General features: G+C 37.4%; 1 pseudogene across 1 annotated transcript; it reads right to left on the bottom strand.

Moving 5' to 3' along the window:
- Positions 1–664: 664 nt before the first annotated feature.
- LOC110296842 lies at positions 665–1,462 on the bottom strand (annotated as a pseudogene). Its single transcript, XR_002378219.2, has one exon. The product of XR_002378219.2 is annotated as an E3 ubiquitin-protein ligase RNF4 pseudogene (transcript).
- Positions 1,463–13,078: the final 11,616 nt, after the last annotated feature.

Here is a 13,078-nt window from a genome sequence, read left to right as displayed (position 1 = left end):
ATACCAGCAGTGCTACATCTTCCAGATTGCTAAAGAGCAGGTGAAGAACAGGTTTTATTGCACTTTCTCATTCTTAGGAAACAGGATTGCCCTGCAGAGTCACTTGATTTGCAGAAAACACTGCACANCAATGATGAGTTTCAGGCAGAATCATAGGTCACCTCTGCTCTCATGGGAAGGAAAACTAAAAGTCCACCAGTTAGGCTTTTCGNGGGCAGTTTATGCACTGGTATCCTTGGGCTATTTGGGCTGTCTGGCCAGGTCACTGTTTGGCAGGCAGAATAGCTAACTGACAGGTGCCTTGGGAAGGTTCTGCACACACAAGAGCTGGGGCAAACTTTCCCAACAGGGAAACTACTTGGCCAACATGTAAACTCCATAAAGAGGCTGGAGCCATGATGCTCAACCCCAATATGCCGGACTCCTTTTTTTCTACTCTGGGCTCAGACCACCCAAAGGGGCAGAGATGCTGAGCTGATCTAGGAGGATCCATGGACCGTGCTACATAGCATCAAATGAGATAACAAAAGGATCTAAGGGGTTGGAAAACAAAAGACCAGTTTACATCAGACATTGATTTTTGAAAGTCTTTTTGAGCTCAGGAAACTGGAGGCAGATACCATGCAGAAAAAGCCAGCCTGGCTGTCTGTTCATTGGTATCCTGAGCAATTGTGAACATTTCATATATAAATGGGGTGGTACCGCTTATGGTTGATCTTTTTCCTACAAGTTGGGCAAGTGTTAGCATTCTTAAGGGAATCACGGAGGCACTGGCTACAGAAGACATGGCCACATTCTGTAGAAACAATGAGACGCCCATTCTGCACAATCTCAGAGTATCCATCCATACAGATAGGACAACTGACGGTACCTGAGGGCCTGGGTCCAGTAGCTCCATCATCCTTGGTGCTTCGAGGAGTATGGGTAGTCACGTACACATCTTTGTCCCTAGACAGCTCCTCATCATCACTGCTCACCACACAGCTGTCAGCATGCTCTTGGCACAACCTCCTCCCATTTCTCCTTGGCCTTCTCCTTTCTTCAACAATCACAACAGAGTCATTGTGAGTCAGGTCCACAACCACTGGCTCTAAAGATTCACAGGTGAGGTCCACGATTTCATCTCCAACAGTTTCCAAAAGTTCTATGGGTTCTGTTTCCAAGGAAACCTCAGGGGTTGAAGTTGTTTCCCGAGTTTGCTTCTGGGTTTGTCTAGAATTTACAGTTCCACCACGCCGCTTTCTTTGAGGATTTCTTGTACTCATTGTGCTCTCTGGCTTCAATCCACAGAAAAGGAAGTGATCTACACCAAGGTTTATGGTGTGGTAGGATGTTCTCAATCTCTCATGCCTACTGAATACTCATCCTGTGGTTTACAATTTGGAGCCAACTAGATGTGCAGTATTTCCAAATTTTGGAGGTGGGGTTTGCTGCCAGATGCCTCGGCCGATGAGCTCGGGCAAGGACGTACCGACTCCAGCCACCGCTGAGGAGACCCGCTCAGGCAAGCCTCCACTGCCTCACGAAGACCCACTTCCCCACAAGAAACAATTTAATGACTCATTTTGTTTTACAACAAATTATTCTTAAATGTCATAATTTTATCCTAATGACTGCTTATAAAAATAAATTTATAATTTTTATTGTTTTAAGTTTTTAGAGTAACTCTTGAATATTAGATTTGTTTGAAAAGCAATTCAAAGGTAAAGTTCCCTGGCTAGAGTGTAAGTGGGATTAAGGCGTGAAGAGTCTTCTGACTAGGTTAAGGGCAACATTTGATATGAGTTAAGTGGGTGATTTATGGAACACTAAATTCTGAAGTATAGAACAAACTATATGTGAAACTTATGATGAGATAAAACAACTAAGTACAAAAATACTGCACTGGAAACAGTATCATGGAGTAATGTTTTTAATCTTTCCCAAAGGTCTTTTGAACATATTGGAATCAGCAGTAGATTCCGAAGTAAATGGACAGCAAATATCCTTTGCAACAGTTTCTTAGGTTTTGTGATCTTTGGGGTTTACAACATAGATTCTGAGAAATCATGAACAGTGTAACTGGACAACAATTAATTTCTCATGCCAGAATGTTTCCAAACCTTTGAATGTGATTATTTAAGTGAGATTTCACTTTAAATACCAAGAATATATTTTGTCATATATCAAGGTTATTAGAGATTCTAAAAATTATGTCAATACATAATTCAAAATTCTTGGTAATTTATTTGGGCATTTAATGAATTGAGTAATATATTTATGAAAAACAAAAACTTTATTTTTTCTCTCTACTGATTTCTGCAAAACTAATATTTATGTATTCATAGAATAAAACAAATTATAAAACAATTCATGTAGAACACAAGACCTCAAGATCTTTCCATTTCATATGCATTCCTGGAAAATTAATTTTAAAATCCTATTAAGAGAACTAGAGTAGAAAAATGTCATGGCAGTATAAAAGGGACCACCAGACAGAGAGACCAAAGGGAGCTAGAGAGATAGGGAGTATAGTGAAGAAAGAAAATGACCAAAATATGCTAACTGTGTAAGAAAATACCAATAGGAGACTCTCAGCTTTGGGTGAATACGCTGAAATCTTTCTTTGTTTCTTTCTAGTTGGGGAAAGAACATGTGTTTAAAGGCAGCTTTGTCAAAGCAGTGATGCCCTGGTCCTTTCTTTGTTATTGTTGTTTGTTTGTTTGTTTGTTTGTTTGTTTGTTTAATTCAGACTGATTCCTAATCCTGTAATCTCAATACTTGTCTTTCTACTTGCAGACAAATGTATTCCTTACTACTCATACAGGGAACAACTCTTTACAAAGGTGGAGGTCATTACAGAAAACCACAACCAATAAAAATACAGAGTTATGGATCCCAATCTCAATGACTATACTTATAAAACACTTCCTCACTTAAGGCTCTAAGAACATTGTAGAAGTGAGGAAAGAAAGATTTCCAAAGCCAGAGGATCAGGGAGTTTGCTGGATGATTGTATCTCCTAGTAATGCTAGAAGCTACACCTATAAAATATCAAAAGTATAACTGCCTAAACATTACCTGAAACAGGGTGGTACAAATAGACATGTCAACATGGACAGGATAGACTCCATAAGGTCTCAACTCTAAAAACTAATATAGAGAATGATGAAGAACTAAGAAATCTTGAGAGTAAAAGAAATAGAGAAGAACACAACAATTAGTTATCTAGTATCAAATGATCAACACTGAAAACATGCACATGGATAACAATATACAGGCACAGCAGATTATGTTTAGGGATATATATATATATATATATATATATATATATATATATATATAGAGAGAGAGAGAGAGAGAGAGAGAGAGATACACATAAATACATAATATGCATAGTTACATGAACATACACAAAAACATATTCAGGTAATAACAACAAAAACAGGTACCATGAATTTTAAAAGGATGAAGAGGGTTCTATGGGATAGGTTAACATCTCAATAGAATAAAATAAATTTGAAATGGTAAATCCTGAGGGATGCACTCAGCAGGTCTGATAGATATGAACATGGCAAATACACTAACCAAAACACCTTGTCTACTCTGACTGTCTGTACCTAACATAACAAACTGACAGAGAGACAAAGACACACACACACACACACATGCACAATTACTTCTTCGGCAAAAAAAGTCAGTTCACGGTGCAAACTTTTAATCATTTATTACCATGATGTGATCATTTTAAAGCCTCCTCCTAGTCTAGTCATATTAGCTTTAATGACTTTAAGAAAAACAAAAACAAAAAGAAACAACAACCCAACTCAACTCGAAGAAGGGGTGTTACACAGAAGCAGAAGCTAAATAAATACCATAGGTCTTGTTGGGGCAGTTTATTTTACAATCTAGAAAAGTGTTTTGATTTTTAAGTTACTATTACATTATAACCTTTCTCAAGATTGAACGTGTCTAAAAGAATGATCTTAAGAAAAAAAATAGAGGTGGAAAGAGTTTTTTAAAGACGTTTTAAAAGTCACTTCATAAGTGTCTATCATTTGATCAATATTTAGTGAGGATTTTTCAATAAGATACAGATATCTTGTAAAGCAGTGTGATAGATAAAGAGATGCAGACCTCACAATCTGGTCTGTCTGATGTAAATATGATGCTTCTAGACAATTACCTTGTTGTTACGTGTTCTTCACTTACTCTTTCAGTTACTGTGATCTTTGGTTTTTCATGATATATTTTCAATTTTATTATTGTAGTCATTGTATGACTACACGATTGGTTATTTTTACATTTCTATATGAACTTCTCATAGTAAAGAAGATGGAAAATTCAGGAAATTAAATGTATATGTTGGAAAATGTATACAATATTACCAAAAGAGGAGAGATGTGTAGTACCACAAGTTATAAAGTGTTGTATGATATATGGGAAAGAGCCCTGCTAGTTCTCTTAAACTCCAGCTTCAACGTGGTACAGCATTCTTTCTTTACAATTTTAATTCCTTCTAAGATTTCCACATTTACTATCTTCTAGGTTGACATATTACAAGTAGAAGGGTAGCCAGTTGATACATCAACCCTAGAGAATGTGGTGGAATGCCAGGCTGCAGGACAAGTTTATAGGGTAAGTCCCTTATACTTTCTCTCGAGTCCTTGCAAGGGAATATTCTGATTGTCTGATTCCTCCCAGAAACATGGTATTTCCAGCCTTTTCTCTTCAGGCTAAGACACAAACTTCCATCCTCCATATTATACACTGTATGCACTCCCTCCGTGAGCCCACCTCATTTAATCTTTGGAAAATGGAGATCTCAAAACTCATTTGCTATACATATATTCATTTCCATTTTAACTGTTATTTTTTTCTTACATCTTGGCATGAAGAAAGGTGCTTCTGAGATATACATGAATAAGGACAGTGAGTGAATGTGCCAAAGCTGTGAAGAAGAGTGCCTCGAAATATTTTTGTATAATAAAGTCAAAGACAATTTGTGTACCATGTTTTGCAGATGGGCTAAAAACTGAGCTCCTCTATCCTTTTTTAATTTTGTTTAATAATGGTCCCGAGTCTTGTGCACACTAGCAAAATACTCTGTCACTGACATAGATTCTCAGCCTTGATTCTATTCTTGTTATTTAAGCTCTAATATTATCATTTACAAAGTGATTTGAGACAAAATGTCAGCAAAGATACCTATGAGTTCATTTTTGTATTGAACATCTTTATTATTTTCTAAAATGTTATAAAGTAAGAAAGCATGGAGTTGGGTGAGTGAGTCAATAGACAGGATCAGGGAGGAGTTGGAAGATGAGGTATCTTGATCAGAATATATTGTATGAAAAATATTTTCAACCAAAGGGTATAACATATAAAACAAAAATAGAGAACTAATGAAATAAATACCCTCTTTCCCTCCTGATGGTAAATGTGATGATTCTTTCTGGCAATACTTGTTGAGCAGGGTGGCACACTTCTCACAACATTACCATTTCTGCATTTCTTCCTAAGTTACATCAACTTAGGAACTTCCTTGCTATGCACTGGGCAGGTATTCTCTATTCTCCATCCTATATATTAAAAATATATATATACAAAATCCATCAAGTCATTCTCTGTTTAAAATCTTGACTGTTTTCTGTCAAATTAGAGGGATGTTGAACAAAATCAGGATATAATTAGGGGAAAATAAGAAACTTCAATATTCCAAATAGTAGAAATGGTTAAAAGATGAAGAAGAGATGAAGAGAATTCTACAATCAACCTATCTTACTACCTTAAAATGTATCTGGTTTCAGTATAGATGTGAGGGTCTCAGGGTAGCTCAGTTATGCCTTGTCCTAAGGAAGGACAGTTGGTCCTGAAGAGATCATGTGGAAGAAAAGATCACACAATACACAGAGAACATAAAAGCACTGCAAAGTAAAGGACACAGAAGGAGAACCCTGTGGCTAGCTGGGGCACTTCCCCTTAAGTGTCCCATTGAGAGTTTCGATGTAAGCACATGCCTTTGAATAAAGCCCACGAGGTCAATTAAGGAACCCTATGCAAGAGGAAGAGGGGGCTGTAATTGGAACTGGCATGACTTGCTATAATGCTTATTGATTCCAGCTAAACTGGAAAACACCACAATCAGCAACACAGAAAGAAAAAAAAATAGTATGATGTACCCAGTAACATGAATCACTCTTCCAAGATTAAATTTTGCTTTGAAGAGAGCTGACCAACTATTTCAACAGGAACAGCTAAGTTAACCACAGCTTCAAAGCCAAAATAAATCTACATCAAGAGCCCCACAAAAACATCTACAAATTTACTACATAAAACTATGCTAAGCACACAAATGTGCAGGGAAATGTAATCGTTAATGAGAGGAAAAATTTATCAGTTGAATTAGTATCAGAAGTATTCAAAAGTACTAGACAATAATAGTTAGAAGGTCATTTTAACAGCAGACTGTATTTTCAAGAAGCTAGCCAAGGTGTTAGGTAGGAATGCAAAATTTCCAAATGACATCCAAGTAGAACTTTTTGAGACAAAAATTACAACATCTAAAATGAAAATTATATGAAGTACTACTGGTAGGAGAATACACTCTGGTGAAGGAAGGGTTCTGGAGTGGATGTAGCAGTACAACCCATCCAAATTATAACAGAATGGCGAATGTGATAAAGAATAATCAGAGTATCATAGAGTTTGGGACAGCTTTAAGTACCCAATTATATACACAGGCCCATACTGATCAAGTAGCTTTCCTCCTTCAAAATTAAATAATTGATACCAAAAGACATGATCAGATTACTTATAGCGAGTTAGATTTTTAAACAATCTTAAAAGCACTTGAGATAATTAAAGAAATGCAAATAAGAATCCCAGGATGACAAAAATATACAACTGCTAAAATGTGTAAGAGAGGGATGATAGTGTTTGTACAGATTTGAAATAACCGAAACTCATTTATACTGCTGTCGGATTCTCAAAAGACACTCCTCATTTTGCAGGCTTTTAAAAAGGAAAACACTCATATTCCATATGGCTAAGCCTCCCCATTCTTGGGTATTTGTCTGAGGTAAGTGTATAGTTGCGTAGTACTACATGATATTTTTAATAGCTTTGTGTGAATTACTCAAAATCTGAATCATTCCAAATGCTATGTGCAGGTGAGAAGATTGGAATTCAACTCAACACTGACAAAAGAACGAGGTGTTGATTCTTAAAACAACATACTGAATTGATCACAAAATAACCATTCTGTGGGAAGGGATCTGAGATTAGTGTTTGTTTTAGGACTGGAATGACTGGGGGGAAGTTTGCAAAAATCATGAGAAGATTGTGAAAGATATACTATCTTAGTATGGTAACGATTTTATTGATATTCCTCCACACAAAATACATTAAATGTTTTATGTTATCTATCTATCTATCTATCTATCTATCTATCTATCTATCTATCTATCTATCTATCTATCTATCTATATGTGTACACTGTAGCTGTCTTCAGATAAGGCAGAAGAGGGCATCTGATCCTATTGCAGGTGGTTGTGAGCCACCATGTGGTTGCTGGGAATTGAACTCAGGACCTCTGATAGAACAGTCAGTGCTCTTAACCCTGAGCCATCTCTCCACCAAGACACTATTATGGATGCCAACAAGTGCTTACTGACAGGATCCTGATAAAGCTCTCTCCTGAGAAGCTCTGCCAGTGCTTGACAAATACAGAAGTGGGTGCTCACAGCCATCCATTGGACTGAGCACAGGGTCCCCAATAGAGGAGCTTGAGAAGAGACACAAGGAGCTGAAGGGTTTTGCAGCCCCATAGGAGGAACAATAATATGAACCAACCAGTACCCCCACCCCAGAGCTCCCAGGGACTAAACCACCAACTAAAGGGTATACATGTAGGGACCCATATCTCCAGCTACATATGTAGCAGAGGATGGCCTTTTGGGACATCAATGAGAGGAGAGGCCCTTGGTCTTGTGAAGGCTCTATGTCTCAGTGTAGGGGGATGCCAGAACAGGGAAGCGGGACTGGGTGGGTTAGTGAGCAAGGGGAGGAGGGATGGGATGGGGGGCTTGGAGGGGAAATGAGGAAAGGAGTTAAAATTTGCAATGTAAATAAGGAAAACATCTAATTACAAAATGTTATATGTGAAATATATAGTTTAGTGTGATACTGACCTTGGGGGAGATGTGCATAAGTGTCTACATACTCCAGATAGGGAACAGACAAAAAACTAAAGTACAGGTACATTTAAGTCTACTTTGATGCAGGCAGTTCAGTAGATTGGAAAGTGTCCTTTGCATATAGTTTAGCTGGTCTGAAGCCCCCCCTCATACACACACACAAGGCAGAGAGGCTCACCTGCTCTGGTTTTCCTTCAGGAAGCTCAAGGGTCCCTACCTTTTCCAGAAGCTTTCTCTATGCAGTTCAGCATCTCTTGGAGTATCTCTCAGCAATTTTTGTCCCTCATATATGCTTGATTAAGGAAGATACTTGTGAATATGGTCCATTTCTGGCACTCTGTGCTGGTATTTAGAGTTGTTTGTTTCCTTAGCTTAAAGAGCTTCCTGTAGGATCTGATGTTTCATGTCTATTTAGAAAATTCTATTGCTTTGCACCACTATAAATGCCCTGACTTCATGAGCTTCCCCGCTACATGGAAGGGTAAATCTTGAAGGATCATGTTCCATAACATTTCTGACATTCTAATAGATACAGTCTCACAGCAAGCTTTCTGCTCCAATATTCCTTCCACCCTTCTGCCACAGTGATCCATGAGCTTTCCATGCAGGACTCGTGTTGCAGATATATCAGTTGGTACTGGGCTCCACAACTCTACATTTTAATTGGGGATTTAGAGTCTTCTGGTATATATAAACATTTGCTCCACAGAGAAGGAAATGTAAGAGACAGTTCCCAGGCTAAGAGAAATGTTGTCAAGCTACTAGGAGTTTAGAAATTACATTGCTAAGAGGTAAAATCTCTCTTTATCAGTTAGATGCTCATTATTTTCCTCCACTTCCGCATTGCACAAAGAGCCTTGGCTTCCTTTAGTGATATCAAGACAATTTCACAGGGAACATGGAACTTTGTTGACTTGTTCTAGCAATTTTCACATCCGTCTGTTAAGAAATTTTTTTCACAATTTAGAGCAAAAGTTTTCCATAAATTATTTTTAAAAATTCTTTTGTCATAGAAACTGAATTTCCCACAGATGGTGTTAAAATAAGCCTTTTTGAAAAAAATCTCTTCTCTTAAAATTTCCCCAATGCTAATGAAATGGTTTCTATGTTATTGTAATTTCGTCTTCTGATACCCAACTCTCAGTTCAGCCTTTGCCTGAAGACAGGAGAGTGAAGACAGTAATAATAGGATAGGGTGTTAGTAAGACTGCCAACCAGAAAATAGTGTACTCCAAGTCAAGCATTTAAGTAAATGCTTCATTTGTACTTTATCAGGCTGTTTCAAGTTTAAATTTGATAAGACACAGAAACATGAACCCTTAAGTAATAAAAAACATTCAAATATCAATGTTGTTAGATAAAAATGACAATGACTTATAGCCAGTTCACATACCATTTCTAAAACCATCAATTTATACTGTTTATATTTTTATTTTATTTGCCTAGCAAACAACAAATTAAATGTGAATATATAAAGCAATGTTTCCCATATTTCATATATTGATAGGAAGGTACTTGTTGAATACATTTTGTCAATCCAGTTATTATCCGTCAACAACTGATTCCAGTGTGGCATCCGATATAAAGACAGCATAGGTTTGTTAAATTGGATGAAGAGTTTATTAAATGCTACTTGAAGTCTCATAACAAGGAGAGGTCCTAAAATTACCTATAGAGACATGTAAACACACATACCCATGTCTGTCAACTAAGATCCTGTTCAGTTGTTTTACAGAGTCACAGAAAACACTTTACTTGAAAAATTTCCTCCAAGTATCCTGATGAGAGAAATTCAACGTAACAATGACTCCAATGGTATCAAACCTCCCTTTCCTTTTGTTTGACTCTTGAGCTCTAGTTGAAGTATTGGAGAAAACCCAAAGGTCCATTCAGCTTCAAGGTTCTACAGAGGTTGACAGCCTCTTCATCCATGTAATGTTCTCTGAGTTGTGTCTGATTTCCTCTGCTGTGTCTTTTGTTCTCTTCCTATTCTGATTGGCTAGTACTTTTAAAACCAGATTCCTAACCTGGGAGAAGGTATCTACTGATCTCTTTCTAGCACATCTCAGGAACTTTTGTATAGTGGCAGCCATTTGCATTGTCTTGCTAATTGCTGGGACTACAGAATCCTGGCTCCATCTGACCTCACACAGATGAAATCAAGGTTTGAAATTTGACTGGATCCAAGTTAGTTTATTTGAGCATTAAAGATCTAGAAACATTGTGATATAAAGCCAACTAGAACTTAGAGGAAGGAGAGTACAGTGGCTCTATTTGAATATTCTGTTGTATTTACTCTTTCCATTGTTCCAACATTTCTTGGATTATCTGATTACTGTTGCATCAGAACTAGAATAAATAAAAGGTATAAAAGCCTTAAACTGAAGGAAGAGTGTCTTCAAACTTGTTACCTATCATTGACTGACTCTCAGGACACATTACACACTGGATTTTCAGTTGCTGCAAATCGCTCTTGGGCTCTATCTAGTGAGATAGAAGCTAGCTAGTTGATGATTTAGTGATTCACAGTTTCTTGCCACTAAAGGCAGAATTTAGAGGAAAATAAGAATTTACCTACATTGGCATTTTTGAATCATTACAAATATAGTCATTGACAGATTTTTATATTTAATGACAATTAAACACTACTACTAATAAAAATGTTTTGGCATTAGTGATACAGGGATATTTATTCTTTATTTTCAATGTCATTTGGTGGTAGGATTAGAATTTGTTTCAGACTCATATATAATTTTCCTTGAACTGTCTTTTTCTTTCATTATTTAATTTGTTTGCCAGTTAAATACATGTACCAATACATTAATTCCTAGCACCACAATTCGTCTGAGTTTGTGTAACCGTTATCACATCTAAAGCTAGCTTAAATAATACCAAATTCTAGGGAAAGAAGAATGAGATTAATCCAGCATATGCCATGTGTCTCATTGTGATCTAATCAGTTATAAACTAAAAGTAAGGAAATATGTTGTTGGGGTTGGTCAGGTGCTGCTAATATATTCAAATGCTAAATACTTGTCCCAATATCTGGTTGCAGTCCCATGAGCACATTCTCAAGTACACCAAAATGTGTTGCTGAAACTTTGTTTGCCAGTCCTCTGTCTAGTTAAATAAAAAATGACCACAAATAGAGGTAGGTGGGGCTTAGGTTACTGGGTCACAGTTAGGGACCAGGAGGCCTAAGGAGAGGAGAGAAGAGAGGAAAATGATGTAGAACCAGAAAATGGCCTGATGGTACTTGGTAAGTAACTTGAAGAGCAGCTGGGAAATAGCCAGTCTAGCACAGAAAATAGTTTAGGAGTAATTGTCCAGTAATTGCACTAAAGCTGATTAAAATAAATCCATAGAACTTTGACTTGGTTATTGGGGAGCTGGCAGGTTCATAATAAGAATTAATAGAATATATTGTTGTTGTAAGTCTCTTACAACAACAATATATCTGGTAAATAAAGGTATACCTTTGTTTGTAAGTTTCAGAGTAAAGAGTAGGGAGATGTTTAATGAATGTGATACATTATCAGCATCAGCACTAATCTTCCTTAAAGAGACAACTCCACCAAGCATGTGGAGGATGAGCAATAATTAATGATTTCTCATATACTGGACCTCCTTTTACAAGCTTGATGGGAGGTGTCAAAAATAGATATGATTTCATCTTTAATGTCGCCTCTATTAAGGTTGGTTTTGCTTTATGAGTGACAGTATCAAGACCTCAGAGAAACAGTTTCTAATGCCTGCGTGATCAGTGCACCTTTGGGGGACTCTCATAGCCTTCTTCTGTTTACTCAACGGTGAAACTTTCTTCTGCTCAGTAACCCCAGCTACAAAGATTTCCAATGGCATCCTGTTATGATAGCATCGGGATACATCAGATCTTCTGGGATGTTTGTAGATGTCTCTTTTCCAAGCAAACACATTGGAAAAATAACCACATTTGTCCCGTATTGGAACATTTAAACAGACTAGAGTGCCTTTTGAAAAACACAGCTTGTGCCAAATTGCTGACATTCTTAATTGATAATGATCATTCCCCTGAATTCTTTAGAAAATGTGACATATTCACATCTTTTTTAGATGCCCATAGTCATGTTATTCCTGACTATCCTCTGAAGCATGTGCTGCCCTGCGTGCAGTAAAATGGCTGCTTCAGTGCTGAGGGGTTCCTACTTCATCCGAATGATGGAGAGAAAGGCTTACATAACAAAGAGTAAACTAAAGCCTGCACTGTATTAAAGAAGATACTATCTTGAAGGTTCTTGAAAACTTACTGAAAATGTTAAATCTTGGTAATGTTAACAGAGGAAATCTATCTGCAAGACCATTTGTGGTTCAGCAAACATGTGGTAAGAGCTTTGGAGTGATGATAGGTAAGACGTACAGACTGTCCAGTTCACCTCACCAGTCATAGTTGTAATAGTGTATTTTTCTGTTGCAGTTAATTTCACTTTTCACATTCGTAGGACTTATGCCAAAGAAGGAATGTTCTTATTTTGTATAGTTCCTGATCAACCTGCCCTGTCAGCATATTTGAGAGGAAAATTAAAATTTTCCCCCAATGGAGGAGCTAGAGAAATTACCCAAGGAGCTGAAGGGGTCTGCAACCCTATAGGTGGAACAACAATATGAACTAACCAGTACCCCGGAGCTCTTGTCTCTAGCTGCATATGTATCAAAAGATGGCCTAGTCGGCCATCACTGCAAAGAGAGGCCCATTGGACTTGCAAACTTTATATGCCCCAGTACAGGGGAACCCCAGGGCCAAAAAGGGGGAGTGGGTGGGTAGGGGACTGGGGGGGTGGGTATGGGGGACTTTTGGGATAGCATTGAAAATGTAAACGAGGAAAATACCTAATAAAAAATAAATTAAAAAAAAAAGAAAATTT

This window comes from Mus caroli, chromosome 6, assembly GCF_900094665.2.
Source record: "Mus caroli chromosome 6, CAROLI_EIJ_v1.1, whole genome shotgun sequence".
Classification (NCBI taxonomy): Eukaryota; Metazoa; Chordata; class Mammalia; order Rodentia; family Muridae; genus Mus; species Mus caroli.
Note: the sequence above shows the minus strand (reverse complement) of the source record. Positions and strands in the feature narration are given on the sequence as shown.